This window comes from Atta colombica, unplaced genomic scaffold (genome assembly GCF_001594045.1).
Source record: "Atta colombica isolate Treedump-2 unplaced genomic scaffold, Acol1.0 scaffold46, whole genome shotgun sequence".
Taxonomy (NCBI): Eukaryota; Metazoa; Arthropoda; class Insecta; order Hymenoptera; family Formicidae; genus Atta; species Atta colombica.
The window spans coordinates 434,322-442,943 of record NW_017259535.1 but is presented as its reverse complement, the minus strand read 5'-3'; the positions used below and the strand labels follow the sequence as shown (position 1 = coordinate 442,943).

The 8,622-nt window shown below is 34.9% G+C and overlaps 1 protein-coding gene across 2 annotated transcripts in view; it reads left to right on the top strand.

Moving 5' to 3' along the window:
* The window catches only part of LOC108691391 (inositol-pentakisphosphate 2-kinase), a 104,299-nt gene that overhangs the window by 42,072 nt on the left and 53,605 nt on the right, over positions 1 to 8,622 (top strand). The window contains exon 2 of one of the 2 annotated variants that reach the window (XM_018199121.1): positions 608 to 662. The exons of the other annotated variant lie outside the window; for it this stretch is intronic. The gene's annotated coding sequence lies outside the window, so the exon portion shown is untranslated. The remainder of the gene's footprint in view (positions 1 to 607; positions 663 to 8,622) is intronic. 2 annotated transcript variants of the gene reach the window in all.

The window sequence follows — 8,622 nt, the reverse complement described above, 5'->3', positions numbered from 1 at the left end:
TATATGTATGAACGTATATATATATATATATATATATATATGTATGTATATCTCACTTGTTTGCATCGATAATCGTGACCGTTCGTATGGTTTGATAAAATTGCGACGGAATTGTTTTCAATTAGTTTTCATTATTTGAAACGGCACAGATAATCAAAGTCGAAAGATCGTATCAAAGATTTATGTGCACGTCGAAATTTAAATAGTAGCCGTCCTTCGTTCGCTCCTTAACACTTTGTAGCCATAAACGGCGCGAATTCTTGCCGATCGATCTTTTCTATGTCAGCTATAGAGTTGCGATTACGGATTTTTTTCCATCACTGAAAATATTGTACAATGCGCGTCAATACGTTATTAATTTTGTGTGATTGGACGAGCGGCTATCAATCGTAAAATTGTATTTACATCATTTCGTCCATTCCTGATAACAAATAAATACCTGTTATAGATTTACGTCATAGTTTTGATGCATTGATATGTAAATCAACCTGTTGTAGATTTGCGTCAAAGTTTTGATGCATTGATGTGCAAATTATCGCTATGGTTCAATTTATCTTTATTAAATTACTTGTTACAAAATTAGTCAAGGTTGATTTATTGTTTGCAGAAGAGCCCGACTCAGAGTATCACTCGTTCTTGGCTAAGACGCAGTATTGCCATGGGTGAGTTTTTTTTTTATTGATTCTTCACATTGGCGATTCGTGTGTTTTGTGACGTAACAGATATCGGGTTTGTGTACATCCGTAGTCACACTCAGTGTTTTTACTTTCTTTGTGTTTTTAAAATTTACTTGAAAGCAGGTTCGAAATTTAGAGATCTGTTTGTTCAAAAATATTGCATAAAAATGTCACTGTAAATTATGAAATTTTCCATCCAGCTTCTCAGTGAGAATTTTTGAAAAATACATAATGTTGTGCATTCATGCTGATTAAACAACGCATGAATTTCGTTTTGTTATTTAAAGATTAATATTTTACATTTAAATGCGACTTCAATGACGATAAGAAGAGAGATAAAGAAAATATTCGATATTCTTACAAAGTACATATAATGAAACAAAGAATTCATTGATGTTACAGAATAATTGCTACGAATGTTACATAAATAGGAAGCTGTAAATAACATCTGCAGAAACTCTTGCGAGTAAACTTGATGTTACGTTACAATCCGCCGATATAGGTTTATACAACAATTTCGATATAAATAATTATCACGAGAGCTCGCCACGTGCAAGTGATACGCGCGTTTGCCACGTGCGGTCGTTACACGAGGTACGTGATCACGTTGCGTCGCAGCATCAATATCCTCGACCGATGGGGTAAACGCGGAGGAGAAATTTTCCGACGGAATCGACGAGACGAGACGCGCGAGACAGACTCAACGGCGGCTGCCAACTTCCTTAAAGTTATTACACGGAAAAAAACACAACTGAAAACTGATTCAGCAAATCCACAGTCGTAATCGTAACACAGTCAAATCGTAAGACAGTCAATTTTCTATGTTAAAATAGCAAAGTTGACAATTTAATAACATTAGCGATTTGTTAAACCATCAAATCTTCTTAGTTATCTATGTTGAATTCGCGTAGTTAAATTATAGGTTTGCTGTATCATCCAATTAATTTTTTTTCTGTGTAAATTTTACTAAGTATCGCAATCGACATATTTTTTTTTAATTCCGAGCAAAATTGCGGATAATACACGTAATGCAATATTTCATCTATACATTAGATGAAACTATCTTAATTTGTGCCAAATTTTCTGTCATCACGCATTTTTTGTCATTATCAGAAAAATGTCCAGGAAAATAAAAACAATCAGGAAATTCAAAGAACGGTCAGGAAATTTTGCAAAATTTTTTGGAAAATTAAAATTTTTAGCTTTATGAAATTTTATCTAGAAATCAAGGAAAAGTTAATGGAATTTTAAGATGAGGAATAATCAGCAACCGCTCTTATAAAATTTATTTTTCTTTTTTGTGATTATATATGTTAATTATATCTGTACTTTCATCTTCTAAATTATACTTACATCTTTATACATTTTTATACATTGAAACTTAAACATGGAAAATAAATCCGTGTTAGACTAAAGATTATAAAAATTAAACATTTCTACATATTTTTTATATATATAAATTAAAAAATTGATTTACATAATTTATAGCTTTATTTTCATAAACACGTTTATACAAATACATAAATTTGAAATGGCGCGTTTTCGAGCCAAAATGATAAAGAATTTACTTAACAAGTCTAGTGATTTTGAGCGATATTTATACTTTATTTTTATTTTAAGATCGTCTTAATTAATACAACAATTAAGATGCCAATGCGGCTCTATGATTGATTTACGACATCTTAAGATTGTATAAGAATCAATTGAATTCCGGCCTTTAGAGTGGCGCGGATAAACACTGCGCTGTTAAGGTCGTTTCGACAAATAATCTTGTAGGCTAACGCCTGGATGAGCGTGATAATATCACGCGAGTAAACGGGGCAAGATAGCGTTGAGATATGCATTGAGATATCTCCCGATTCCCATACGAAGACTGTGTGCGATTTGCTTTTTTGATCGCGAATAAATCTTGATGTGTAATCACACGAGGAATTGCGAAGTGCGCCCGTTTCTCGTTTTAGGGGAGATTTTCGTTATCGATACTATAATACAATCTTTCGTGAGTTGAACGACAAAGTATCGTCGAGCGTATCATAGGCATCTCTATTTACGCTCCGGGCTTACGCATTGAAATTTTTCCCCGGGTAACATTGTGTGAAAGAACGATATGTGTATGTGCCAGCTAGGCCCTAAGGCCTAGCCGTGTGACGACTGATGATGAAATCCACGAAATTGCGGGGAAACCTGACGAATCGGACGAATCCTGATCCTGCCTGATCCTGCCTGATCCTGCCTGATCCCGATGCGAAGCGGCGAAACGAGAATGCTCGTTTCGAGCGAGAGGAGCACTCGGGAATTCGGGGATCGGAGTCTGCGTCTGATTCCCCCCCCCCCCCTCTCTGTCTCTCTCTCTCTCTCTCTCCGTTGTTCTTTCCTCCCAATCCTCCCGTCCATCGCTCGATGCGAGCTGCCTCGAGGAATCGGGCGGAGAAAAACGTTTCTACGAACGAATCTTTAGCCCTCGAGGCGCAACGCATTTTTCGAGATAAATATTTCTCCCATTTCGTCTTTCTCATTTAGTTCGCGATCAACAAAAGCAATCTAGAGTTGTCGAATATCACTTTTAACTTACTTTTTATTATATTTTCAATTTATACTGATTTGTATGTAAATAAACATTGAAAATTGTAACTCGATATTTCGGACACTTATCTTTTCATATTATATTATACGTTTAACTTTTTATCAATAATAAATTAATTTGTTACAAATCTTTTTGTAATACGCTGCAAAAGATATGATTTACATATTTAAGCGGTCGTATAAATACCTAGATCTTCTAAATATTTCTCCTTTGTATTGAAATTTATGAATGAAACTAATTAAAAATATAAAATAAAAGAAATCATTAATACATAATAATTAAAATTATTACCTAATAATTTTTTAATAATTTATCGAAAAAAAGATCAAGTATTTAATAATTATTTAATAACAAAAATATGTACAAATTAGCCCTTTATATTCACATAAAATATTAAGTTTATTGTTAATTATCAGTCTTATCTTGTGATGGTACATTTAGGAAACTTAGATTTTATAGAAATATTCATTTATAGTTGCATATATTTACACACACACACACACACACACACAAAATGAGAATATATGATATTTTACATTAACGTAACCTTTAGAATTTTATCTATATCATTAATTTCTATTTATATTATATTTTTATTACTAAATATTACTTATATCAGGTAATCAAGTAATAATCTTTCTCTCTAGATTTTGAAAGGTTCGTTCACACGGATTTTCCTTTTATTCAAAAGTTTCCTAAAAGAAATTTCAAATTATCCGCCATCGTATACGGATGGATTAAAGCAGTTGGTGAAAATCTAATATCGTCGTCTTAATAAATCATTAATCCTAATTATATTCCTGTCCATCGGCAAGGCGATCGATGCCGCGCTGAATAATTCTGTGCTCGACCCGCTTAGTCGTTCCTATCTAGCGTTACGAACGATCGACCGTACCGTCGTCGTCCTCATGAGTTTTTCTTTCGCGAAATGACTTCGGCCTCCTTCCGCCATCACGATGCGATTGAAACGACAAGCGGCGCGAAGGAATAGAGGCCGTGGGAAAAGCGGTAAATCGCGTCGGTAGCGCCCGACGCGGCGCGAGCTCGCGGAACCTTTTGCTCCATCCAAGTTCGTCGACCGCTGCGATGCAGTGATGCACTCAACGATCGCGCCGTTTTTCTCGCTTCTTCTTTCCCTCATTATTACTTCAGTTACTTTCAGGCAAATCACCGAGAAGGCGATTCCGCACACCACGCGATATATAAAGCCCATGAAAGACGCGTTGAAATGCAAACAATTTCTAACTTTATTTCTTACATTCTAAATACTACAGCTGCGTCATCGAGATGATTATACAATGTAACAATTCAATTTAATTTAACCATGAAGAACACTATGTTGATAAATAAACTGTCACAACGTAGACTCTAGGCCGTAATCCGTATCGCATCATGGCGTTCTTATTGACCATGCAACCTCGCCGATCGCTGACTTTGTTTATCACAGTAAGCTACGAACAACAAATTGACGATAGTCTTTTTTTCTCGCGGGTCAGTAGGCAATCTGGGGCGTTGTTTTTTTTTTTTTTTTTTTTTTTTTTTTTTGAACATTTTGTATAAAAATAAGTTCTCACGGGATTGAATCTGCTACGGCGCGACAGGCCTGTCCACCATAAAATAAACACGTGACGCAAATGAGGCGCGGGAAGGGTTCGCAATAGGTCACGGGCTCACGTGGGGTGTGAATGGCGAATTATTAATAATAAAAATTGATTGCTCCGAACGAGAGCTTATTCCAGCCAATCTCCGCGGATGACATAATCGAATCCTCGAAACACTAATCGAACGATCTCGCAATGCGGGATTTCATCCATCGATGCCGGATAGTTAAACGAATATATTTGTTATCAACAATGCGACATCAAATTTTGTTTTTTATTATTCAACGATATCAAATTAGATTTTTGAAAAGCATTTCAAATGCGGTATGAACACACAAAAGAATGTCATTTTATTGCTAAAAAAAGTGATTACTCACTTTACTTTCTTCCTTTTAAGTAACGGTTATTTTTAACAAAAAATATTTTTTCTTGATAATAATCTTGTAATATTTGTCTATTATAAATTTAAAAAAACTCTTTATTACGTATTCAGAAAAAGAATTTATTTTCTTTTGAAGAATATTAGAAAATTATTCAAAGAATCGATTTTATAAGGGAATATATTTTGAATAAATAAATTTTATGCTTGTGCTTGAACTTGTGATAGATTTGCGAATATATGAACTTTTGAAATATTTGAAGTAATTATTACTTGCATACAATATATATTTTTCTGTGTACGCAAGAAAATGAATGTTTTAAAGTGTTATATACGTTATGCGTCGTTCAATTTTTAGCTTATCTCAAAACTTTCTATCATTTAAAATAAACATTTATATTCCGTACGTGTTATAATGTGAAAGTGTTTTCTTATTATAAAAGTTCCATTCTTTCCGTCACAATGTTGTACCACAGTTCTGTTTACATAAATCATTGTGACCGACAGCGATTCGCAACCAACCCCAATAAAAAGTTTTTTCTTATACAAAGTTCTTGACATGCTCTGACGAGCAAGAAGTAGGTTAATTATTTTTTATCTTAAGCATGATTTTTTATTGATCGTGTGCGAGCTATGGAAATTTTTATACGTCTGAGCGACAGCAATGAAACTCTTCGTTCATCGTTCATTTCTATATTCGAGTGCGGAATTAATTTTTATATTTAGCGATGTTTCTCATCGATGTGGGCATAAATGGAATCGCGTCGCTTTTATACGATGCAATGTGTCTCCATCGGGTAATGAAAATTCTTACGATTGAGCTACCGATCTGTAATAACTATGTTTATACTGTGAATTTATATTCTGATTCTTGATTACATTGTGTCGTTATGTCCTTTTCTATATTTATTATAAAAAGGCCATTGTATTTTCAATTTGTTCCACGTCCGCGTTTTTTTGCGCCTACACTGGAAAAAAACAAATACTAAATTTTAATAAGTGTTTGTTTGAATAATTCCAACAAGTAAATAAGGCGAAACGTTAAATCTTCATATTGTTACCTTCGCAAAGTTCGCCTCGAACGAATAAGAGCCAAGGCTGAAGCAATATAACGGCAACTGGTGCGTCCCGGGAACGATGATTTGTTTTCTCCTGGTAGCCTTAAGAGCTTTACCAGTTGAAAATCATCGCGTTGCCCTACCCGCTTATTACTTTAAATATCACCGGCGTAACGCTGTACTTTTGCGGATTATATTATTATGTACCGTTTGTGTCCTTCGAATAAAGAATAATTCACGTCTGCATTTGGCTCGTGCGTATAAGCTTATTTTATCTGTAATTTATTAGTTAGTCCTCTCTCACAATTGGATGATATGACCATTGTTCAATTATGGAAAAAAGGAGAAAAAAAGGATAAGATTATTATTCCTTTCTCCCCCCCCCCCTCCCCTTCCACCCGACCCTTGAAAGGATACTTAAATTAAAAGTAAAAATGTACATAATTTCGCTTTACAAGATAATTGGAAAATTGTTCTTGTGACATTGCCGAGTACCAATCCGACTCGCTCTCATGCTCGTCGCGTTATTGCAACACTTTTAATACTCGCTGAGAACGGATTATTATCACCGTTATCCAATCTGATAACGGGGCCTCGTCCTCTTGAACGGACAGTGAAGCGGTGACTTTTTTTATCCACTCCTTCGCTTCAGAGAACGAGCGTTCTCCTATGCTCTCTGGCCTCTTATAATTGATCACGTTCTTGAAAATTCTGCAGACGGAAATTAATTTTCTTTTCCGTACACGAGAGGTATTCGACGGTACACAAGGCGAGCATTCTTTCTCACTGCACTTTTCTTATGCTTATATAGTTTAATTTCAGTAGTTTCTTAGAAAAATATTCGCGTACCGAGAGAGACGCGTGTCTTATATTGGAGAGGATAATGAAAGATACAAATTGAGGAAATAATTGGAGAAAAACGATATCTCTTGAGATCATTAAAAATTGGAATAAAATGTATTTTTTCGTTTGCACATAACAGAAAGATATATATTGATAATTTTAGAAACTTTGCAAACGAAATGTTACTTTCGATAAAATCAACTGATGACATTTTCCAGTTCGATGAAAGGATTGACGCGTATCGTCGTTACTGTCATGTGCAAATGAAACGAAACAAATGAGCGCCTTTCCAAGAACCCACGCGGCAATTCGCTCGCTTCTATTTCGATCTAAGTACGGACGAGGAGAGAAAGTATACGTCGATTCCACGGGACATTCGATTAGCCTTCATGTTTTCAATCGATTACATCGAGCAATGCTTTGATACTCTATTCGCATGTCAAATAGAAACGCGATTAATTTCGTCGTGTAATTACTCACCAACATCTATAGCGAATTCGCTCACTTGCATCACACTAGATTAGTGCATTCTAAAAGTTGTTATATATATATATATATAAAATTAGCAAAGTTAGATGTAAAAGCGTACGAATATTTAAATGATTTAATGCTTAATAATGACATTGTCATATTATTTAATGCCATATACATTATTTGTTAAAGATTATATATTATACTACATTTAAATATTTTATATAAACCAGCCTTTAATATGCATTGATCCAATGCAGTGTGAATGACCGAATTTATCAATAAAAATACGTTGGTTGAAGTGTTATATATACTTTCGCTAAAGTCTGTTTTTTCATAATTGTGATACACGTAAGTATTTTTCTTACGCCCATCGTTATGTGTGCAGCAGTTCTCTCATTCCCGGCGTCTGCGTTCATAATCAATGTACTTTATGGGAAATATTGTGCAATTTTATACGAGCAATGTATACGAGCGTTGTAAATTAATTATACGTAAGTTCATTAGGCCGTTTTGCACTTAATTTAAAAATCTGGAACGCATCCGTATACTTGTTAATAAAAATAAGTGCTACGCGTAAAAAAGGAGCACATTATATGACGCCAAGTCGCTATTTTTTCAGCCTTTAAAACGACGGAGATTATATTGTTAAACCGGCCGTGAACCGGCGCCGGCATTTATGATATGTCGTGAATGCAGTCACTCGCGATAAACGTCGTTCTTAAACTCATGGGGATGAATATACCTTGTTGGATATTTTTTATTCTTGTCAAAATTCTTTTCCTATGGAATAGTATATGACATATTGATAGTTTTCATTTCATAATATAATGATGTTTACTAAAGAGGTCGAATTCACGCTGAGCCGTGGCCATGATCAAGAATGATTTATGACTCAAGCGGACAAGTATCATTTTTCCGAGCGTGGTTTTGCAGATCGAAGGCCACTATTCGCAAAAAGGCGCGTCATTATTTCAGTGATCGGCGGGCAGGCGCGGAGGAGAGGAAG